We start from the raw sequence: 24,437 nt of genomic DNA on the forward strand, positions 1-24,437 counted from the left end.
CTAATTTGCAAAGACATTTTAATTCCTAAAACTCATGATTATCCATCCACATTTCTTTCTCTGTAAACACAGAACAGGCTTAGAATATAACTGCTACTGTGCTGATATGTTCCAGCTCAAATGAGGATGCTGCTGATTCATAGTGAGGTCTAATCTCTGCTACATCACAGACAAGAGGCAGGTGAACTATATTGGGATCATAAGCCATCCTCCCATAACAACAGCAGCTGAACGGGAATACAGTTGATGTCAGCATAACAAGACAGCTGGACCTTATTTCCCATGATAAATCCCAGTTTTGCAGTTGATATCAAAGGGGTCAGCTAGAACACGGGAAAAAACAGCCTGTTTGGGCATACAGGAAAGGCACAACAATGAATCAGTGACTGGAAAAGAATGAAGATCATTTCCTTCTGTGAGGAAGACAAGTTCCATGATAAGAAGGATTTGTCTGTTATCAACATGTCTATACCTGAGACTTGTACCTCTTTGCCAAAATTTCAGTGTAACGCATTAAAGACATCTTTGTCACCTTCTCAGTCTCAGACCTCCAGGTCTATGACAAGGTCATAAAAAATAAAATAAAATAAAATAAAGTCATAGAATCATGATCAATAAAAATCATAGAATCAAAATAAAATAAAATAAAATAAAATAAAATAAAATAAAATAAAATAAAATAAAATAAAATAAAATAAAATAAAATAAAATAAAATAAAATTCCTCTCCAAGTTCAGGTTTGCTTTGGTTTGTTAATAACTTTTTTCCTTATCAGTGAGACACCAATCTATATTTGTGTGCCTTCTTGGTTGGATTATTGACATTTTCTTTTTATTGTTTAGTTTAAATTATGTAACCAACCTGCATTCAAGCTTTTACTCATTCCAAATTTTCCTGTTGCCACATTTCCCCCGTTTTATGTGCATTGTACTGAATTCTATTAAACACTCCATTGATTTTAAAATCCTTACTTTAGCATTTAACAGTTTATGTTCTCTTGCTTGATATGTTTCAGCAGAATTATAAGATCGTGAATTAAACTTTTTTATTTTCCCTCTCTTCAGTTCAGTCCAAAGTCTTTTACTGTCTAGCCAAAATCCCTTTAATTTTTATACCTAAACCTCAGAAATCCTACCCAAAAGATGCCGAGGAAATGGAGTCCAGATTATGTATGAAATGGATTTTATTTTCAAATATAGGTTCTGATATATCAGCCTTGTAGCAATGGAAGCTGTCCCAGTACGATCAATAGAGGTTGAGCTTTCTACTAAAATAGCTGCCCAAATTCCTGCAGCATTCCACATTTAGTGCTATTTAACCAGATCTCAATATTAAAAAATCACCAATTATTTTTTTCTTCATTAAGTTCAAAAGGCAGGTCCTTTTGCAACATTTCCACAAAGCAACGGATTTCATGTATTTATAAGCATGGGAAATCATGTGCTTCATGTCCCACAATGCTCCCAATTCCTCTTCCATTTTGTGCTTCAAACATGCACAACAGGTTGGATGCCCCTTCTCTGTAGAACTCTTCAACATAGCACACTCCTCACTCGTGGCTGTAAAGGGTAATTTTTTGGCTTTCTCCTATGGTTTTATCTATGTGATACGATCTGTCACTCTCCCATTTCCCTTTCCCTCCCATTAGCTGAGAGCAATGGTTGGGGTCTCACATGTTTTGAGAGAATTATGAGTGCATTCAGCATGTAGCCTGTGCAGGCTGGGGTAGTGCCCCAGATCTGCATTGACAAAAATGCATTGGAGATGTGACCAAGGAAGATTAAAACCAGGAGAGTGATTACGAGAACAGTTATGTTTCTGTTACTTGCTAGTGCCAATGACCTGTGTCACACTGAAGTTATTGGTGTGATGTATAAAGAAAAATCAATTGATTATAAGATAAGCATGGAAGTATATATGGATTGGAAATGAATATTAAGAGAATAATTCTTAATGCAGAAAAAAAAATAATAGCCTAAACATGTAACAGCTAGAAAGAAACGCTTAGAAAAAAAACAGCTGTCTCAAGAATCTGTGTGTGAAATTAACAACAGGATAAGGAAATAATAGCAATGATATTGAGACATGGTTTCCATTTTATAAATACAGACTGTGGATATTTGCTTAAAACAGGCTTCAGATGTGCACAGATGTGAGGAAAAAGTATGAGAAAGATAATGAATAATGTGTTAAAATGCTATTCTGAAGTGTATAAAGAACGTGTGGGGAAGAGGGAGGAGAGGAATGAAAACATAATGGAACAATTTTACAAATTCTCAGGTCCAGGTCAGGAGGGATTTCAGCAAGAGTCAAAAACCTATCAGAGATTATGAGAACTGTGGAAAGAAAAGACTCAAGAGATGCTACTTTTCCAAAGGTCACATGACGCTGCCACTGTTGCCATAATAAGGGATGAATAATCTCATAATAAATAAATTATTGAGACAAATTAAGAGCCATCACGTGCACCACGTACCCACAACAGTTAGACATCCAACATTTTTTTAAAATAAATAAAAATAAATAAAAAGATGAGGAAGGTACAAGAAGGAAGAAAGGGAGAGAATTATAATTTTGGTCTAATGAAAAAATGAAAAGTCTGATTTTGTTTCTAGATATTTAAATAGAGAAAGAAACCACAAACAGTAATAATTGACTTAATGAAAAACAACAAAACAACAAAAAATAGTCATCAAATTAACTGCAGTATTTCAAAGTAAAGCAAGAAGAAATGTATTTGAAAAATGTTCAAATGAAACTGCAGTTGCTAAATATCATGTTTGTTTTTCCAATCAAAATAATTGGCCAAATTGATGTCAATTGGCCAAATTGACATTAATTAATTAGTTATTGTCCTAAAATATGCATTAAAAAGAAAGATTTAGAAAATGAAATATTAAACCCTCAAATTTTACTCACGAGAAGGGACAGCATGATGTCTATATTCAGGTCTGTATACAAACACTGACTTAAGGCAGGCTATGGTGACAACCTAACATAAAACAATCTATTTTTTCACTCATTTTAGAAGTAGAGAGGGAAGGGATACATTCAAATTGACACAGAGACCACCAAGGCTCAAGTTAATGACTCAGCTATGAAGTTGTATACTGTCAAGGTGTAGGAAACATGCAGAAAGGGTGAAAATACTGCAGGTTTTCTAAATGCTGGCATCTAACTTGTCAGGTATACCTTGTGTAAAACATAGATGAAATCTTTTGTAAGAGGTAATGATTAGAAGTGATTCTAATTAGAAGTGATTCAAAAGCTTTACTTTTATTTAACTAAATGGAATTTCAAATAAAGAAAATCATTTTACCTCAAAAAACCCTTGCCAGTAACAACAGAAACCTAAATGAAAAAGCTTGCCTGCCTGGTTACTAAGAAGGAAGATATTTTCAATTTACAAAGAGTGGAGTGAAAATTCAGGAAAAAAAAAAAAAAAAAAAAAAAAAAGGAACACAAAATCAAAAAGTACATTATTCTCCTAGGAAAAGAAGAATTTTTCATTCAACTCTTGAAAGCATCTCAATATTAAAAGAACTATGAAATTAACATATTGTTACACGTCACATCAATGACTGAAAAATTCAGTCAAGTCCCACTTGTTCCTACAGATTATCTTTTAAAGGAGGAAAGAAAAAAAAAAAAAAGGCCACTGCAAAACTTATTTTCAGTGTTATTGTGAACAATTTCTAATCATGTGACTGGTCTAGCAGTACCCAGCTCTGGAGGGATGGGTGTTTTTTTTCTTGACAGGTTCCCCTTTGTTCTTTCTATTTTTAATAGACAGTATTGTATTCCACTAAATAAAGTAGTATTTCAGACAGACAGATCCTTGCTCAGATTTCTCTAAAATGCACCTTCAAGAGACCCTAAGGATCACTGGCATTAACAAGCATTCTTCAGGTTCTCATCAGAGCTGCCTGCCAACCCATGACAAACTGCATTTATAAGCAAATAGCAACCTTAAAGGCATTATTCTATAAGGTCTGGACACAAAGGAGGGGAAACAGACCTGGAGGTCACTGCTTCCCTCTGCTCTCCTCAATCAGTACCTCACTTGACAGGCAGACAGTAAATCCTACATTTGCTACCTACCATGCAAAAACCCTACTTCATGATCAGAATCCAGCACTCAGGGCTTTCTTTATAAAACATGGAAGGTGACTTCTTTCCTGATTGCTTTCCAAGGGTCTTTGCTAGGGAATATGAGACCTGTGTAAAGATGTCCCAGGCCCAGGAGAAGGTTCAAGGCACAGTAAAGTAGCAAAGGTGAGCTCAGCATACAGTGTGGAGTGCAGAGGACACTCTGGCTGAACTCCTAGCAGTGAATAAGAATTTGATGACAGACCCATCCTCTTGCAGATCTGGAGACTCCAGGCCAGCACTGGCTGGTGCCATTCCAGTTCAGAGTATGGGGAGCATGCTTGCCTGCCCCAGCTGCTGAAGCACAGCCATGCTCCATCCCTGATTCTCCCTTGTGTCAAAGCACCACAGCTCTACCCATAAATTCTACAACAAACTCAAATCTTGTCTGAAGTATCTGTTCCTTCTTTTCCTCCCTGTTCTGCAAGAGAAAACATGGTCATTCTTCACCTACCCTAGTTTTCTGCTTTCAGGAATATACTAAATTAGACAAAAAGTTTATACTACAATAACTAAGGCACAGAGAACCACTCCCTTCATCAGCATGGTACCGTGACAACATCCTTCTGTACTCAAGCAGAGCTGGTACCAAAAGTTGGGCAATATCTTGTATAGGTGCAGGAAGCCACCTACCACCATGCAGCTCTGCTATCAGAGATCCACACACATTCCTCTGGAGAGCAGAAGTAAGACTGACTTTAAAAAGTATACTACAATTTCTTTATATAAAACCTCACGAGGACATCCTTCCCTTCCTGTCCCAGAACTATTGCAGAATAATTTAAGACTGCTGTTCGGTACAGCATGTAAACACACCTCTAAATCAGAGCACCAAGACTGCAAATGACTGAGGTGGCTAAGAGACTTCTGAGCTTTATCAGTTAACACTTGAGGGTACTCCACATAGCTGTTGACAAGTGGATAGACGAGAACAACTTCATGAAGATTTTTTTAAACTATTTTGTAGAAAAGGCATTGTATCTTTTAAATGTCTTATCACTAACTTCTCTCTCTTTGGCGTGTTTCTGTTTCTCCCTCAAAAATTCAAAATTCTGTATGTGGATAATAGGCTCAGCAGTGAACTTGGTATGCAGATTTACATTCAGTAAAAAATCCTTATGCTTTTGGCTAGAGAAAGTTCCAAAAGCCATAAAACAGATTTATTAGTGGTAGCTTCTCCATTATCTAATTATAACACCCAGTATAACTACATCTTCAGTAGTCATGAACAATTTTTTATTTTCTCCCCCAATATCTTCAGTGCTACCAAAACCTATGGCATGCATTCCAAAGCTTATTTATTTATGCATATGACTTTCATATCTCAAGGCTAGATGCATACATTTTTTAAGAGCTGACATGATCTTCAGGGGAAAAAAAGTTCCCCCTCTGAATTATTTTATTCACTCTGCAGCTATCCACTGCTACCCCAGCTCATTACTATGACTGAAAATAAGTTTATCAGGAGAAATATAACTTAAAGAATGAAAACACAAACACAGAGGGCATCTTGATAACTCAGCAAATATACATTTTTGTTTTAAACTGAGATAAAACTTTTTCTCCTAACATTCTTTCAAGGATAATTTTTCAAAGCTTTTGTAAAAAGGATCAGAGTAATTTTTACATGAGTGCTTAGGAAGTTGTTTTGCCTTGCCATACATGCCTTCTACATAAAGGCAAAAGGATCGTCAACACAATCTGCTCTGAAGATGGTCAGCATTTTGTAATTTTAACTTGCTCCAATGCTGAAACATGGGTCAAATAATTTGTTATTTAGAAGGACGTCTAAGTCTCATCACAAACTCTAAGAAATCAATATTTTGCAAAAATCTTTTTTTTTTTTTTTTTTTTTTTTTGGTGTATATGTGAGGCAGGGAAGGGAGAACAAGATAGAAGATCATGTTGTGAATGAATTTTACTGTCCAAATTAATAACTTAAAAGTTTTTATCATTTTGGCTAAAGTCCATTTTGAGTTCCTGAGCAGTGTGTTATTGTTGATCCTCTTCCTGCAACAAAGCAGATCCATGGCAGTGGGGCCAGCCAGCTGAAATCTTGATCTTCCCTTTAGGAAAGAGATTACACATGAAAATGGATGCAAGGAGCTAGTGAAGCATGTGAGTGGAGGAGGGAGGTCCCATCATCTTATAATTGAAGTTTTTTCTAAGACAACAAAAGAGCCAGCAGTTTAAATCAAGTTATTTCCCTATGACATGCTGAGGAACAAGTGCTCCAGCAGAGCCCTGTCTATCTGCCCCAACAGCATACAACTCTGTCTCCACAGCTCTGTCTTCCAACTTTAGGACCACCACTACCACCAGCAGTGTTGAAACAAGACAAAAGGAGAGAATTGCTTTCAAATATTCCCAGGATAAACTGAGCCATAAATTATGCTGAATTGCACACAGAAGCAGATGGAAAGCTACTGAAGTGCATTTTACCTGTTGACCTCAGCTATCTCCTTTAAATAGACAAAGCCACACATCCTGTTCCCCAGCTAAAATTTGAAAGCGGTCTTCAGACAGGATCCAAAATGACCTCAACATAAGCCTGCGTGTTGGACAGCACGTAAGGCCATGTAGTCAAGCTACTGGTCATCTCCATTCCAAATATTTTACAGCAATCCCCAGATAACTACATTTATTACAATGCTTTCTTCATTTTGCCATTCAGATTTTTTTACCCTATTGTTAACTGGTCTGTGTATGTCAGCTGCACATTTCTGTGAATCAGCAAATATTAGCCTAACTGGTTTAATATACATATATATATATATATTTTTTTTTTTCCCTGGAGATTTAAGCAAAATACATTCACCTTGCATCATAAGGAAGGTATGGATGGATCAATGTATGTGATGCAACTTGAAAGGTTGCAGTGACGTGTAAGTCACTGTTAGAGACAAGACCTGTGCTTGGGACAGTTTAAGCCCAAATTTGTCCCCTGGAGATTCTCACCTATAAACCAAGTTGGCAAAGAAATGACACTCACTGGGATGGACTCATGTTTAAAACTGCCTGCTAGTTTCTGCCTTCCTAAGATTAAAAATCGGGAGAATAGCTCCAACATAAGGTTAGGGAACCTGACTGTGTTAGTTTGAGTTGAATTGAAGTGAGTGAAGTTTATCTGGTTTTGTTTAGTCTTTATGCTTATCTTGTATTCCTGCTGCCAATTTCATGGCTGATCAGACAAACCAACAGACTTCTTTGTTGTTGCAAGGTAAGGCAAGTCAATAAACAGACAAGTTAAGAGGAAAATATACCCTAAGTGACACCTCCTTTTCCCCTAGCTTTATTAGCCTAGTGCTCCCATCAGTTCCCAGATCCTGATGTGACTGCAATATCATGTATATCACAAATAGACTGTAAAGTCCTTTAGGTTAGGACCTTCCTTTCCACTGCTTTATAAAAACATCAGCCAGACCAGCAGCACTACATAAATATAATAAAATAATGATGATAATGTATGATAGTAATGATTAAAAATTCATATCCCCTCTAGACATGAGATCAGGAGATATTTGCAGCTTCCCAATTTGACTCAGAAGGGACAAGAAGATGCAGCAACATATAAAAGCCAGGAATAGAATCGTGATCGGGGAAAGAGCAACAACAACAAAAAGAAAAACAAAGACAAGTTCAAGGAATCCCTGGAGAACTCCAGCTTTTGAAGTCCCTTGCATGCACTCACAGCAAGGAACCTGTGACAGCTGCCGCTGTGTATGATACCCTCCCGGCTCCAGTTCTGTCATTTACCGAGCTATCCTGTCATCAGCCAGCACAGAAATAGAGTGTGTTACCCCAGGTCCCATCCTCACTCCTCAGAAAGTCAAAGCCTATTCACAGATCAGAGCTGTTTTGAATGCAAGCATGAAGAAATAGAGATGGCAACAAAGCAGTATTCTGGGCTTTTTCTTTTGCTTTGCTGATACTATAAGAATTGGGCAAACATTTCCAGATGAAACAAACTTTTAGTTAGGAAAATGAAGAAAAAAATCACCTTAAACTGCAGATCCTGCAACTTCGACATGTTTAGTGAATTGTTTTATTTTTACTAAGTTGCTCAGGAATTAGAAAGGCTAAAAAAAAATTGTAGAAGCAAAGAATTACACTACAGTTTTGTAGATGTCTTTATGTCATGTCAGTCTTGCTAGTGGCTGCTAACAGATACAGAATTATATTTGCACTCTAAATATCCCTTCTTGCACCTCACTGGTTGGTTTCTGTTTCATGTGGTGATATGGTCAGAGTTTTCTGAACGATTACTTTTGTTGCAATACAAAACAGATTTGGCTCTTCTCCCCTTCCACCTTGAAAACAAACCTCAAACAGTAATCCCAGCAGGAAGTGGAAGTGTTTTTTTTGTTTTTGTTCTTTTTACCCCCAAACACAATACTCGTTCTGCAAGTCAGAAGTGCCTCTTGGAAAGCTGATGTAGGTTCATATTTCTTCGAGACAGGCAGAATACGTATCCTCTTCATCCATCAATGAATTCTGAGTTAACAGCTACTAATACTAATGCTCTCCTGTAAATACTTTATTGATGCATAAATGCTTATCATAATTGAGATTTTCTTATTATTTTACTATCAAACCCATCTCATGTTTAGCAGCCACATGTCTCCAGAAATTCTAAATTTAAAGGAATAACTCTATTTTCAGGACAATTAGAACACTAGCATCAAACTCAAGAGTTACAAACAAAATCCAAATGATCAAATTCCTGCTACAAGTTCTAAAAAAATATCCTCTCTAAAAGCAAGACATTCATTGCATTAGAAATGTTAGTAAAACTCCACTATTTTAAGATTTTGGTTTCTAGGTTGTTAAGAAATAAGCCTGAGTATATATATAGCCCAGTAGTATAAATCAAGCAAGTGTGACATTAACCAAAAATGGGAAATTATATTCAGCAGTATTTCACCAAACACACAAGAAAGGATAATTTTCAGGCAAAACAAATAATTTCTTTAAATGTTCTTCTGTGTATATATAAGGAGTAATCATATTAATAAAACAACAGCGAAGTATCTACAGGGCTTATGTCCCCATAAAAAAAAAAAAAAAAAAAAAAAAAAAAAGTATGTTTCAGAGTCTAATTTCTTTTCTGACAAAAGCAGTTGTTATTAAACAATTGCAATCTGATTTTGTGCTTTCAAGAGAAGTATTTATGTACAAAGCTAGTGTGCTGCAGAACTCTTGTTAGCTTTACTGAAGTGTGCATGCATAATACATAGTTGCTGGAAGTGAAATAGAACTACTAAACCAAACCAAAGAGCTGGAAAGGGAGAAGGGAGGAAGAAAAAGATTAAAATGTCTTTAAACATTGTTAAAAACATATCAACAGTATATGCATATATAATATGCACATATATATATAATGCCCATGGCTATACACCAAAGTTGTGTTGCGAAAAGCAGATTTAGAGAAATAAACCTTTCAGTTAAAAAAAAAAAAAATAAAAATCTGCCTTCTCAGCAGAAATCACCTTTACTTACTTTATTTTTTTCTCTTCTAATTTCTTTTAATCCTTAGATAGATTTTCTCCTATAGGCTATGTTAGAATAGACATCTCTTTTTTTCACTAAAATCATTCTACTTTATATAAATGCATGCCACAATGTTAATTAGAGCGAGGAAAAAATGATCCTTCCCCGTCTAAGCTGGGTGATTTTTTTTTTATTTTTTTTTTTTGCTGCAAGTCCATTCCTCATCACCTTCCTTTGTGAATTCCAAGGGAGAATGAGATGAATTTCCCCTCCCAACTGGTGTGAATGGAAAAGTTTAGTCATTGAAGTTCATTTTACATTAATTTTAAACATTCCTGGCTTTTTTAATTTTCAGGTACTAGGCAATAGCAAAATGCCTCCACTTTTTAAACTTTTTTTTTTTTTTTTTTTTGAGGGCAATGCTGAAGAGCATGGAAAACCGAAGATAAAAGTAGTAGCACAATACTAAAAAGGTTGAAAAAATACTCAGAAAATTTCTTCTAAGGATGGAAAAAAAAAATAAAAATGTATGACTTAGATTCAAAAAGCTCAATCTGCTTAATTTATCAGAAAAGAATGAGAGGTGACTTAGTTGAGATATGTAAGTATCTTCACAGGGAGGAAGTATGATGCATAAAGAACACTTTAATCTTCGGGTGAAAGGCATCACCAGAGCCCAGCAACTGAAATCAGATACGTAAGAGTGAGAAATTTGTGCATACTTGACAAGGAGATTGACTAAGAAATTCTTGAGGAAAAGAGTGGGGCCTTGTTTACCTCCTCTTTTCAAAGCCATGATTCGATGTCTTTCCTTAACCAAATATTACTTTATGTTCTGAAATTGTCTGTTACAAGGAGAACGGAGTGGAATTTAACGTCCTGTAATATAAGAGGCCAGACATATACATCTCAGTCTCTTCTAGCCTAGACAAATCTGGGATTCATTACAAAGAGGAGTAAACAAAGCGTTGGAAAATACAATTTCATCCTGCATTATCAATCCTGTAGACTGGGATAGCTGACATTGTGGAGATCAGTTCCATTGCTCAAGGCCTTGGCATTGTGAGAATATGGCTGAAAACACAGCAATTTTACCAACGTATATCACTTTTTATCTCTTGAACCCTCAGAATATAATCAACCAAGATGTCATTTATTGGTTGATTTTATTTATTTATTTATTTTAACTATTCATAGTAATAATGCGATATAACTTGAGTACCCTCTTATGTACTTATAGATGAAACTACTTTGAAAATTAGATGGCAAAATTTGCAAGCTATAATTGTAAGGCACTAGTGATTTCTCTCCCCCAGAAAATAAAAACACAAGAAGTGTTACACTTCTTTTGAATAATTATCATATGGCCACCTACATTGTAAAGGGGAGCAACCGATTAAGAGCAGACATGGAAAAAATTATAACAAATCAATTCATGAAAAAAATAAGAATAGCACATCCAACTGAAAATGGACAGGGAATGTAGCTAGAGAGAATAGAGACGCAATTTGGAGCAATGTGTTATTAAAAAATAAGTCGAGAATTTTCAGGCTTCTTTTTTCACCACTGAATAACAGAGATGAAGAACTACCTAAATTATTTAGACTGCCTCCAGGCTACGTATGGGGAGTACTATTTGAAAAAGCTTGGGTTTGTGTTCAGGGATTTTATTGAAAGGACAAAATAAAACCCAATTCCCTGGCCGTTAGCTCATTAGCTGCAGCCCAGGATCTGGGCCATTACCTGTGACCTGATGATTTACTAGGTAGCACTGTGAAAATGCTGGAGACCTGCCATGGGATTGCAATATACCTACTGCACCCACATCTTTCCTGCTGGCTTCCATCTACCCAAAAACTAATATCAAGGTTTGTGGCAAAAAAAAAAAAAATAAATCAAAAAAAAAAAAAAATCTGAGGCTGATGTGGAAGTGGCACGGAGGAGAACAGCATTCCAGAGGGCCAAATTAATTTCCCTAGGGAACCCCTACTTGTAAAATCCCATAAAAAAATGTCACTTTTCATTCACAAAGCTATTTTGATTGCTAACAGCAAACACATGCCTTACTTTGGCATAGAACTCCACGCTATCAAATTAAATAATGTTTTGTTGTTGTTGTTGTTTTTTCCCCCCTAACAATCTGTCTCACACATTCCTTGGCTGCTTTTAAAAGTCACTTGTAAAGTTTCACACTTGCATGCTGTGAACAGCAAAGCTGGAAAGCTCAGTGTCTCCAAGGATCAATAAGCTTTGAGTCATTTTTGTTCAAATGGGGTGAAGCAAGTCCAGCAATTGACAACTGCCATCTCATGGTGATTGCAGGAAATGAAAAGGTAGGTCTCCAGATCGTTCCTGACAGGCAAGAGAGAGCATCATGTGATGGTCTGATTACATGTTGCTTACACTTGGGGATATCAGAGATTAAGCAAAAGACATTACAAGGGAACACTCTAAGTTCACTATAACAACAAAATTGAATACTAATATACTATAACACCAGAATGTTCCTCTGTGCCAGCACCCAAGTATCTTCAAAAGTCTATATTAATGCCAGCAGAAAACATTATGGGGCCTGGCTCAAAAAAACAAATTTATACTAAAAACCTAGGTTAGAACAGAAAAAGCACAATTTAGGCACCCTGCCAGTGTGAGTCCTCAAAGCAGACAACTGGTCAGACAAAATAATTATGTCAATAAAAGGAAGGTGCAATGTGTTGCTGGATATGGAAGTTTTTGGGAAAAAAAAAAAAAAGAGAGAGAGAGAACAGGTTTTAAAATATTCTTCTCAAAGTAATAAATAAATTAATTTAGAAGAAACAGAAATCTGAATAAAATGCTTACACCTGGGGCAATATTAATCACCATACCCTTCTGTGGCTCTTATGAGAAATGTATTTGTGGGACCTTCAGGTCCTAATTATTCCAGAATACTTTGCTCCAAGAAACAGAGAAATGTCTGGGGCCATCTTGGTCTCCCTGTAGGAATGAAACCAGTCTGGATATGTAAGTTTCTTTCAGCACAGAAATTAGACTCAAACAATTCCAGGAATAATTCCTACTTAATCAGAACTAAAAGTATACCCTTGGACCAACATGGAAAGCCCTATATCTCTTCATCAGCCCAAATTGTGTCCCCTCTCCGGTCTCCTTTCTAGTGCAGGCCCTGGGTCAGGCTTCTCTGCACAGGCTCTGCCTGGGCACCTGAGTGCTACCACTGATTTCAGTTCAACCAAGCCCACATCCACCCTGTTGCATTAACTACATGGTGCTCCATGTAGTCCACTGGTAGCCAGTGCTGTCTGATGCAGAAATCCATTTACATTATAAAAGTCATTGGCTGATACAAATCTGCAGTGTCCAAAAAGACACACATACTATTCAGTTCGTGTATTTGAAATAGGCTTTTTTTCCTTCTCAATTAAAAAAGTTATAATAGAAGTTGAATGGAGGTAGATGTTGGTATTATGTGGACATAAATTACATTGAGTGCTGATTCCAATACCTAACACTAATTACTCCCACCACCTTATCTAGAAATAATTAGTGAACATCCTCTTGAGAATGGTATCCCTGATTCTTCTCTTTCCTACAATAAAATTACTCAGGCTTTACACCAGTGTAACTAAGCAAAGGATTACTGTCATTGCCTACAGTTTTAAAACTCTTCTCGCCTGCTGAGTGAGCATAGCTTTTTCAGTGCAAGATATCAGGAACTGATTTCCTTGGGAATTACAGAGCATAAAACCTGAAGACAGATACACACTTAGCAGTAAGCCCAAGATTACATGTTTGTACTGATAACAGAGAAGTAATAAAAAGAAGGAAACACTTAGCTTAAACTCCGAGCATATGGAACAAGAATGTGCATGGAGGGGAAATTCAATAATTTAGTGAAAAAAACATTTTCAAAATAGTAAGTGTTTCATTTTAATGTCCTGCTGTTTTTTCTTTTTTTTTTTTTTTTTTTTTTTTTCTCCCTGCTACTCATTTCTTTGGTTCATTTTCAATCCCCACCTGCCTCTAGAGCAGCAGATAGACCTAGTCAATCTGCAAGTCCATAGACCCTGGGATCAGTTGACTTGGGTTCTGCCCCTGCTGAAGCCCTCTGACACTGCAGACAAATGGTATTCTGTGATGAGGAGAATTTGCCAGGCTTACTCGGCTTTATTTATGAAAATTGAACACTCACCAAGAAAACATACTCAGATTCCTGAAACACCATCAAAATGTCTACATCTGAAATGGAAATTTGTTAAACCTCTGTTACTGCTGAGCCTTTAGGCACCTATATTCATCCATGTCAAAAATCTGATACTTCTGTGCCCATTTGTAGCAATGCCAGGAATTGCCTGAGAATTTACCATGGGGAGTTGCAAACTTAACCTTATGTCTAAATAAATAAATAAATGTGGCCAGCTTTGCTTCTCACCCAGCTAGCTGGTCTCTGGGTGCCACCACACTCATTTCTCAAAATTAGAACTACCTATTCAAGTCTAGTGTGAAAGGGAGTGGAGATAGATGGTGGTGCCACGCCAACCATTAGCTTGGTGGACAGTGCTGCTGTGCACAGCAGAGAGACCCCAGACTCCAACCCATTCTCCATCTGTGAGAGTTTGAACCCATGCTCCCTGCATTCATTTTCTAACTATTAGCCTAAAGCATATTTCAGTGATAGCTTTCTTGACTGGTTATCAAAGTAACATTCATTTTTTTGGTACTATGAAGACGATAATGAGCAGAAAGTTGTTTGTTTGTTTGTTTGTTTGTTTTGCACATTAAGTAGAATATAAAAAGATATCTTAGCATTACATTCCTGTACTAGATGCTGTTTAGGTAAGGTTGGCACCAAAATTTTACCAGTCTCAACAACAAAATCTGGGCAAACTATTTCTGTAATTACATTCACGCTGTGTGACAGCCCTTCCTTAGTTATACTCATGCATATTTGCATATGTACATACAAGATATATTCTATATCCTTCCACACTACATATATACAAACCTCAGGGGATCCTTCTGTAAGGCAAATCAAGAGTTGACCTCTCCATCCTTTTTCAGTAAGATGTAGTTCACAGACATCCATCAAGCCATTTGCTGTCCTTGGATTCAAACCCCAAGAATGATTAACCATGCTTAGTTAATCTCACTATTAAAATCCATCTCATCTTTTATTACAATAAGGACAGAAATTTGCAAATGTAGGTGTTTGGTTCTCCAGCATCTAGATTGGCAAAAGAAACATATCAGAGCTGATTAGCTAAAGAGAGCTCTGGCCTCTTCCCTTCCCTTCCAGACTGCACAATTTCACATCACTCTCAAATGATATGGTAGCAAAAGAGCTCCAATAAATGCTCTTAGCAGTTAAGAAAAAAAAGGTACATGGAATAGGCCCTTTTTGGCTGGCCTTCTGCAGGCCAAATATCAAGGGAGAAAATGCAGCTATCCTGTGGATGGGGAGGAAGGCAGCCAACACATGCCTTTCTGTTTCTGTAATATATTTTACACCAAAATGTATTTATTTCTTCAGTATGAGGGAGCAAACAGCAGGTTTTTTTTTCAACATCCTCAGTCTAAAATGCTTCATGGAAATAGAACCAGCTGGGAGCTTTCCGAAGAAATCTGTTGCGTTTTCACTACTATTTGTAGAAATGCGTTATTCAAGCAGATTTCTGAATTCAAGATTTGGGATTTCCTTCTCCCACTCTTTATTCATACATCATTTCTTGACATTTTAAAATTAAGAGGAACAAACTTTTTGTCAACTGACAAACATGAAAGAGTAGAAACAATGTTTTCAAGATGTTGGAACAAGTATTTTGTGTATCTGTTTCAAACCGAACATTTTAAATACCTTCACTTATGACACAAAAAGTATTTGAGGACTCAAAGATTGAGACAGGAGAGTAATTTCCCCTCCTTATTCCAGTGATTCAACTGTATAGCAGCTGTTTTACACTTTTCCATTGCACTCCACCCACACCCAGACTCAAACAGAACCGATCTCAAATCTTTCGTAAACATCTATTTTTACCACATATGTCTTATGCAAAAATGCCTGGGAATACATTTTTTTTTTCCCTTCAAGTTAATTGAATAACACGATAAATGCCTTCTGCTGAGATCCTCTGATCATCATCATCATCCATACAGCTTTCAGTTATGATACACATTGCAGCTATGCAAACTAGGAGCATTTTATCACTTGATGATTCAAACTGCCCCATCCCACCCTTACCCCAAAACAAGGGAAGGAAAGGCACAAAATATCCCAAACATCTGAACAACAAAGTAAAAATTCAGTACCTCATTCTAGCAGGCACCAGAACACAAAATTTACTGTCAAACTGGCAGGAGTTTTCAGTGCTAAAAAGTTCTAGTCCAAGTTCAGAGAGAGAATTTTTTAACTGGCCTTTCTCCAGCCTTCTGTTCATTTCTCAGCAAGCTTCACCTGCACTTTGAGAACTAAACCAGAGCAATTAGCTTTTAGCCCTACCTTTTATAGCTAATTGCCCTTAAGGCAACTGCACAGATTCCCAGGTGTCAGCTTTCTGTGGTGTTTATGCAACTCCCTGAAGGAAGCAAGCAAAGGCACTGAAATAGAAAAGTTCTTCAGAACACATATACGTAAAATGGGAGCTTAAAAAGCCAACAAGGCAAGATGATCATTAATTTTCTATGTCTATCACGTTCACTCACTGAATTATACAACATGATAGCATTACAAGCAGAAAAAGCTTCTTAAAGACAAGGATTAAAAAAACCCTCCAATTTCTGCAACCTTACAATGACCCCTAATTGGCACTTGAAATCCTTTAGCCACCAATATTATATTCCTAAAACCCTTGAGAGTGTTTTTATTATTATTATTTTTTCCTCTCAGCATTCATCTAACAAGCTTATGTGTTGTTTGTCTGAAATAGAGGTCAGCACACATTGCAGGAAAAAATTCTGCTGGCTGGAAGGGGAAAGTTTCCTTTTCAGTCACTGTAGGTGAATTCACCTATTTGTGCAAGCAGGAAATACAGCCACAGATCTGGTTCTCAGCTGAGATTTCAGTGTGTTGGTTTGGTTTTAGGCCCCTGGAGGAGCATTCCAGTGGAAGGTGGCACTGGGGATTCCATATCACCCCAAAAGGGGAGGAGATGAACACTCAGAACCCACACAATTCTGCTGCTGCCACTCAGTAACCTCCAGAATACTCAAGGACATGGCCCTGTGAAGCTTCCACTAAAACAAAGCTTTTATTTCCTGATTTGAGGCACTTTGAAATCTGGTAAGGCTAATAGATGTTGACAAACAGTTTTTTGTTTTTTTTTTTGTTTTTTTTTTTTTTTAAAGCAGCTAAGCTGTTCTGGACAAGTCCAATATTTACATTGAAAAAACATGTTATTGTATACATAGTCAAAGATATCAGACTCATAAATGCCCCAACCTTTACAGTTGCCCACCATTATCTTAACACCTGTCTTGGAGTTTTCCTCTCTGATCCTGACTACCAGGACAGACCCTTCTTATTCTGTTGTCAGCTTGGAAACAAGATTTGCAGCTCAATAAAACTGTTCAGACAAGGCCTATATAGTACTTGACCTACAGTGATGTGTCTTTGCAGAGACAATCATTAGGTTTGTCAGTAGATTCCATGGTTCTACACAAGGAAGTCCATGCAGCATTTCTGTGTCTACAAAGTGACATGAAGACTACCTCTGTGGAGGAAAAGTCAGGAAAGAGGAAAACAAGAGAGTAGGTTTCAGTATTTGTGACACTCGCTGTTAATGCCAGGTGTTTGTACATGCTCAGTTGCTCACAGATCTACTGGCTTCTGAGTAATTAGCAATCTTAAGTGGTCCAGCTAAGCAGGTGGCAAACTGGAATGCATTGTTTTGTTTTGGTGCCCCATATTTCACAGTGCTCTGTTAATGCCTTTTTATTTGTATTTATATTTTTTGCTGCCTTGCTTTGTTTTATAAGTGTTCAGAGTACTGCACAGCATTATGGTACACTATCATTTTTCAAACCATTAAATGTTAACTTCATTTTCTTGTGTGAATTATGCTTTGCTCTTTTAGTTTTGTAATGAAAAATAAGTACAGGTTATGCAAGCAATAACCCCTGTGTAAGCAGCAGCTATCTTTTTAAACGGTTTATTATGCCACAGTCTGGTACTCCATTAAATATAGATTACAGACTGTTGAATAAATGAATATCAACTAAGCAGACCCATCCTTCTGTACATATCAATGCAAATAATGAATCGTGGCACCTCATGAAAATGTATAACCCAGAAGAGTGGGTCAAGAAGTAATTACACATTTGTCTTATCTCATGCTTCTTGCTCTCAAAAACAGCAAAATGCATTTGTGATGGTATGGGGACACTGAGAAAGCTCTTATGACCTGCTTTTCCTGAAATGGGAAAAAACATATTCTTCCTCATAGTTTTATGTAGATGGGTTTAGATTTTCAGGTATATTCTTTATAATACCCTTTGTAAAAATATGCTGTTGTAGTTAAGGGTCTAACTGTAAAATTTGGTTCATATTTTAGCCCTTCTTCATGTTTCCTGTTTTACAGCTGAAAGACTGATTGAAGGATTCTGTTCTGGAAATGTAGATAATTATCCAATTAAATAGGCGAGCATATGATTTTGACATTTACTATACTCCATTGTGTAAAAAAAAAAAATCACAAAAATGTACAAGTGTACTTGTTTATGTAGTTATAAGCATACAAAAATATCTTAGTAATGGACAGCAAATCTGGACAGAAAACATGACTATGATATTCTCTAAAACCAACAAGATTTAAACTGATGCTGATTAGAGATAACTATAACTAAAATTTGGAAACAGGAATTTCAATTATGCTTGCTTAATACTGAAATAAACTAACTTGTTGCATATGGAACAGATTAAGAACTGGAATGAATTAATCATTAGGTTATTAAAATAATACCCATTAACGTGAGCTGTATAGCAGGAAAAGTTATCTTTAGCTGCTCAGGAGGAATTATCTGCTGATCCCAGCTTGAGTAAATGGACTCAGAGCAGAGGCTATATCAACAAAGAGAAAATAAGCCAAACAATTAACTTCCTTAAGTATCTCTTGCCCATATCTTCCAAGGCAAGTTTTCAGCTACTGACAACTGTCACAGTTCCTCTGATTTCAGCGTTGACATGCCAATTCACATTGCTTGTGAATAATAATTGCATCTGGTTGATAAATGAATCTATATTAATGTTAAAAATCTATTCACAGTCACATTCATCCAGGAATTTCTAGCATTTGTAGCCAGAAAGCTGGGAAAATAAGATTCATTTTTCTAGTATGGAAACAGAAACAACATTGTTTTTTTGGCCTGCGAGTAGTTTGTTAATAAATTACTAAAGAAAAAAATAATCTTTTTAATTAAAAGGATACTAACAAACTTTTGCATATTATTATTAAAATATGTTATTATTTTATTATATTATATTATTAAAATTATTGCATATACATTTCCTACCCTTCCTCCACCCAGACAGCTATGACAGTTAATGCCTGGAACCATGCAAGTTACAGGTAACAACCACCCAGAGCAGGTCATGCTGTGAGCCAGTTAAACCAGCATTGAACACTTTTCATGGGCTGACTTCCTCTAGAGCACCACTGTGCAGGTAAGAAGAAAAGGGGAACACAGCTTGTTACTGAATGGGATCAACATTTTTATGTTTATTTGAATCACTTGAAACCCTATCTTGGTGAAAAAAAAAAAAAAAAATCTCCAATTGTTTTTTTTTTTCCTTTTTGCGTCAAACGAGAAGTTCCACAAATTTCTCCCAATTGAACACAGAAGCAAAGAATGAAAGACCAAACTGGAAGAAAAAGCATAGAAGGAATTCTTCTGTCTGCCCATAAACTCTTTCTTGTTATATGTGGCACATATATTTCTCTCTTGCCCATGCAGATTCACTGTTGTCCTATGCTGTTCTTAGGATACAGTATTTTGTCAACATCACAGATATGGACCAGTGAAAATACATGGTTTATGACAATTTATGGCTCCAAGATCAAATCAGTGTTTTATTCTTTAAAAGAACACAGAGGAAGCTGACCTTAAGCATCCTCTAAATTAGCTTTAAGATATACTTTAAGCACTTTTTATTCTTTTTTATTCTTTTTTTTTTTTTTGATCACTCTTCTAGGGTCTTGAAATTCACTTCAAATTTGGGGAAAATGCCAATACTACCCTTGGAAAAGCAGAGAAAGCAAAGCAAAGGGGGAAAAAAAAATGCAAGGTCATACAGAACTTATCTGTTTTTTGTTTTGTTTTTCTACATCCTTATCATAAGAGAGCACAAGCTATCATTCAAAACACTGAGCACTCCGTTCCTAGCCACCAACAATCAAGGAACACAAATCAACAGCCATACACTCCATTAATGGTTCTAGATATGTTTTTTCCAGACAATTGTCTTTTATTTGTATTCCTAAATAATCACCATATCGTGGTAATATTAGTATTCTCAATTTATAGGTATAAAAATTGGGTCAGAATGAACCTATATTGTTTAGGCAGGATAACAGACCAGAATGAAATAGTATCAGTCTGATACATTTTTCACCATTTTCATAGCAAGCATATATATATATATAGCTTGCACCTGCAGAGAGACACATATTGTTACATTTGGTCATGTGAAATTACAGGTATCTATTTCCTAGAGAATGGAAGAACCACTCCATTTTCTTCAGAAGCCTTACTTAAGGCTTATTATTTTTTCAATGATTGAGGATGCTGTTTATATTAAGAGCCTGCAGTTATGCTTTCTTGGGCACTCAGTGGTGTGGTTTGTAAAACCACAGACAGGATGGGTTCACTGATGTGGTAAAGAGACTGCACTGAAATTCAAACTGTGTGGTAATATGGTGGGAGAAAGATGGTGATTTCATTTATCACAGCTGATGCTACCCTATTTATAGGGAACTTCACAGGTCAGTATTGCAATAAATAACCAAGCACAAGGCAATGATCAAGCTAGGGTCTTCATACAGACACATGACCATTGCAATTGTGTTTATATATTATGATTCACTTTGCTATCTATCCAGAGAGGACAATATAAAACACAAACCTGAGATTAAAACAAACAAACAAAAAGAAAAAAGCCTACCTAATACACTGGTTTTGCTTGTTTTATGACAGTGTGATTTTGGGAATATTTAAAATTCAAGAGTGCAATTATTACAAAATGCAGTGAGCAACAAATCTTCTAATGGTAAAGAAGAAATGTGAGAGGTAATGGCTAAATCAATAACACCTAGCTCTTGAAGTATGTTTAGTGTGTCTTATGTGAAATATCAATAATTATTTATAGCGTGCAAAGACGTCTTTAGTGTTCAAGAGATATGCAGAAGAGAAATGCAACATAATGAATTATATACTTAGGTATGCACACTCAATTCAGTTCCATTTTTAAACTATGCTATTAAACATGTCTCCAATAAGCCTCACAAACTACTGATGCTGCTTCCTTTTCAGTTCTGCCTGTTCTTGGGGCAGTTGCACCTAAACCAGCTGCCTCCCTCTATCTGATCATTCAGATCCACACAATTTCCCTTATATTAATACTTAAATACTAAGGTTTTCTTGTCCAAAGATTGAATTGTAAAGAGTGTTTCTCAACTCAAACACTCTCAAAGAGTGCTTCTCAAGGGTTGAGGGTTTCTCAACCCTCAAGCCTGCAACTGAAGTCCAGGTACAGATTTTAATTTACCAAAACCGTCAGTTTGGCATCTGGTCGTAGTAAGAAATATTACTGTTTCCCTAGACCCATAATCACGGTGTAGATCACATGTCTAATACATATCACAGTATCTACCTGTTCAAATTGTGATCAATCTGCTCCAACGCAGCCCCTTGACAAAAAGAACAAGTGGTGCTGATCGCTATGGTCTTGTCAGTCTAGCCCCTATGCCCTTATAAATCAATGAAAGGGAAGTATCTGAAGAATATTGTAAATCTGAGTGAAAGCTATTGTGAGTTTGCCCACAAAATTTTCTAATGTCCCTCTGAAAGAAAACCATTTCAGTACTTGCAAATTAGACTGATCATAAGGTATACAACATAGCAAGTATTTCCCATCTAATTTTCAGTTCTATATTCCAGAACACATTTCAGATGTTCCATGCTAAGATGACCACAGTGCCCAAAGGCACAAATCATCCTTCAGGTTCCATTGTGCTAAGAGTTATTCAGACACACTCAGAGGGCCTTTTCCCACATAGCTTGTGAGCCTAGAATACAAGCGCTGTGCACAGGCTGGGAAAATATGGTTACAGTCACATACATAAAAGCTGATATATCAGCACATCAGGTTTAATATTAATGATAGAAAAATAAATGTAACTGCCAATAAACTTAATCTGCTATTCATCAAGCTCTCATTTGTTGCATGATTTTATAGTGGAGGGGACACTGGAGTAGAAATTTGCATTAGAAGAAGCTAGTAGTAGCCTTCTGCATCAGCAGAGAAAGCTCTCTGATGCAGTATGCCAGACAGTACATTACACGTTAAAAATAAGGCCATGTAATACAAAATATTAGTCATACCCTGTTCAGTCAGGTCCTAAATTCTACTTCACTTACACAGCAATGAAACATTCTAAAGAAATTATTTCTGTACATGTGGATCCACTAATAATAATACCCAGATCCATTTGTACTCTTTCTTTCATATAATTCCTGAATGGTCACAAAGTTTCCAAACCCTGAAAATCAGCCAGTCCTTTTGAAAATGAGTAGAATGTGTATTAATTTAAGGCAGACAGAAAAATAATGTCACAACCAGACAAATGGAAACAGAAGACTAAAGCAGGAACACTACTCCTTCAGCTCTGACAAAGGTACAATTCCTGTAATACTGACCACCTCTTTTTCGTGGTTTCAAGTCCAGAAGTAGGACTCTTACTTAACATGTCTGCTTGGACACACGTAAAAGCAAAAATTGCTTTCATCTAACTGTCCATCAGCAGTTCCAGGGTTCCTTTTTAAATGAAATATAGTAGTGGCAGAGTTCGGGCTACTATAAGCCTGAAATACAAAATCCTGATTAACGCAAAAATTCTAATATACAGTTGATAAAAAGAAAGTTTTTCCCAAGAATATTACACAAAGATAGGCCAAAGTTACTAAAATAATTTAGGTTGGGGGAGCAGAGAATTAAAATCCAATTATAAATTGAATGGTATTTGAACCAGTGAATCCAGAAATGACTTTGTTTTGCATGAAAGGGAAAGCTGAAAACACTGAAGAAATTTGGTCTTTGTTCTTAGTGCTACATGATTAATTAGAGATAAGAAATGTTTCAAAATGATTCTTCATTTATTTTTAATTCCCAAGAGTTTATTAGTTTAACTTGGTTCTATGAACAAACTTTAGTCTGGTAAAAAAAAAAATCCACTTTTATATATACAACTTTTTTTTTTTTTTTTTTTTGGGGGGGGGGACGGGGACGGGAGGTAGCAAGGGTAGGAATAGAATATTTAAAGAGGGAAGCTTATTTTCCTCCATTTTATCTTTTACCCATAAATGGCATATTGACACGCTTGCTTATAATGTACAAACAGGATGATACTTATTTTATCTATAATATGTTGAATTTTCTTCTTATTATACTGGAGTGTTTCTATAATCTTCCCAACTTTCTCAGATTCTATTTAGATACCACAGCACAAGCAAAATTCTACTGCTATTCTGGGATCTGCAGTCAATGTAAATTGCTGTATCTCAGGTGTCAGCAGCTTAATAAATTTGTTTGTTTACAGTTCATGACTTTTGAGTGTTCCTGCAACAAATCTTTCTAAATGGTGGATCATTTAAAAAGTATTCTAATGAGTGTTTACTAAGAACTCTGCTTCATTGTGTGACTAGCCATGTTATTTTCTTATAGTGCGTGACAGCTCAAGTGCTTTAATATTCCATACAAAATTAATCCATTTAAAAGAAAAATCTAATTACACATGAAATGCTTACATAATTTTAATCTAATTACATAACTATTAAATGATTTCTACATTATCATACCCCCAAATATATTTTTACTGTTCAGATGATATTTCATTATCATAAAATACATTTTTCAACAGATCTAAATTAAATCCTTGTAGAAGATACCATGAGGATGAATATGACTGATTTGTAATTAAAATGGAAGGTTAAGTCATTTAGGCCAATATTTAATGCTGAGCTAGTGATGATTGGAAAGGCAACATTTCTAGCTGCCTAGAGACTCTTGGGCTGAGGTTTAAAGATCTTGATGGTAGAAAAAAGGAACTGTGAACACTGAAGTTCAATCTGCACACATACTCTGTACTAACATTAGGAGATCAAAGGCTATCCACTGAGATTTTCTAGGGCCTGGTGAGACACTTCATGAGGAAGTTTAAAATGTGGATAGTATTACTGGACAACAGGCCACAGAAATATGTCTTATATTGAATGCCTTATGGACAACTCCTTAAAATTGAATTAAAACCATTCATTTCACTTGGAAAGCCTAGTTTTGGAAAGACAGGAATCTCTAAGGCTGCTAAAAATATATCAGAAAGAACATCCACAGCCATAACTAACTGAAAAAGTTGTTAAAGTTGGTGTTTCTGATTGATTAAAAAAGTTCCATCTAGTGAAGCAAACAGCTGTGACTGTGATTAGAAAGGTATTTTATCACAGGTACCTTGGATTGCCTAGAGAGATCTATGATTGCCAACACTTTTTTTTTCTTTAGTCCTTTCAGCCATTTTCACCCCAAATCTCTCCCATTC

The 24,437-nt window shown here is 36.2% G+C and overlaps 1 long non-coding RNA gene across 4 annotated transcripts in view; it reads right to left on the reverse strand.

The window, feature by feature from the left end:
• LOC311438643 overlaps nt 1–24,437 on the reverse strand; it is a 73,183-nt gene that overhangs the window by 4,168 nt on the left and 44,578 nt on the right. For all 4 annotated transcript variants that reach the window (XR_014694238.1, XR_014694239.1, XR_014694240.1 and 1 more), the window contains 2 exons: nt 15,943–17,342; nt 14,642–14,860 (listed from right to left, as the gene is read on the reverse strand). This is a non-coding gene — a long non-coding RNA (uncharacterized lncRNA). The remainder of the gene's footprint in view (nt 1–14,641; nt 14,861–15,942; nt 17,343–24,437) is intronic.

This window comes from Aythya ferina (assembly GCF_964211825.1).
Source record: "Aythya ferina genome assembly, chromosome: 6".
NCBI lineage: Eukaryota > Metazoa > Chordata > Aves > Anseriformes > Anatidae > Aythya > Aythya ferina.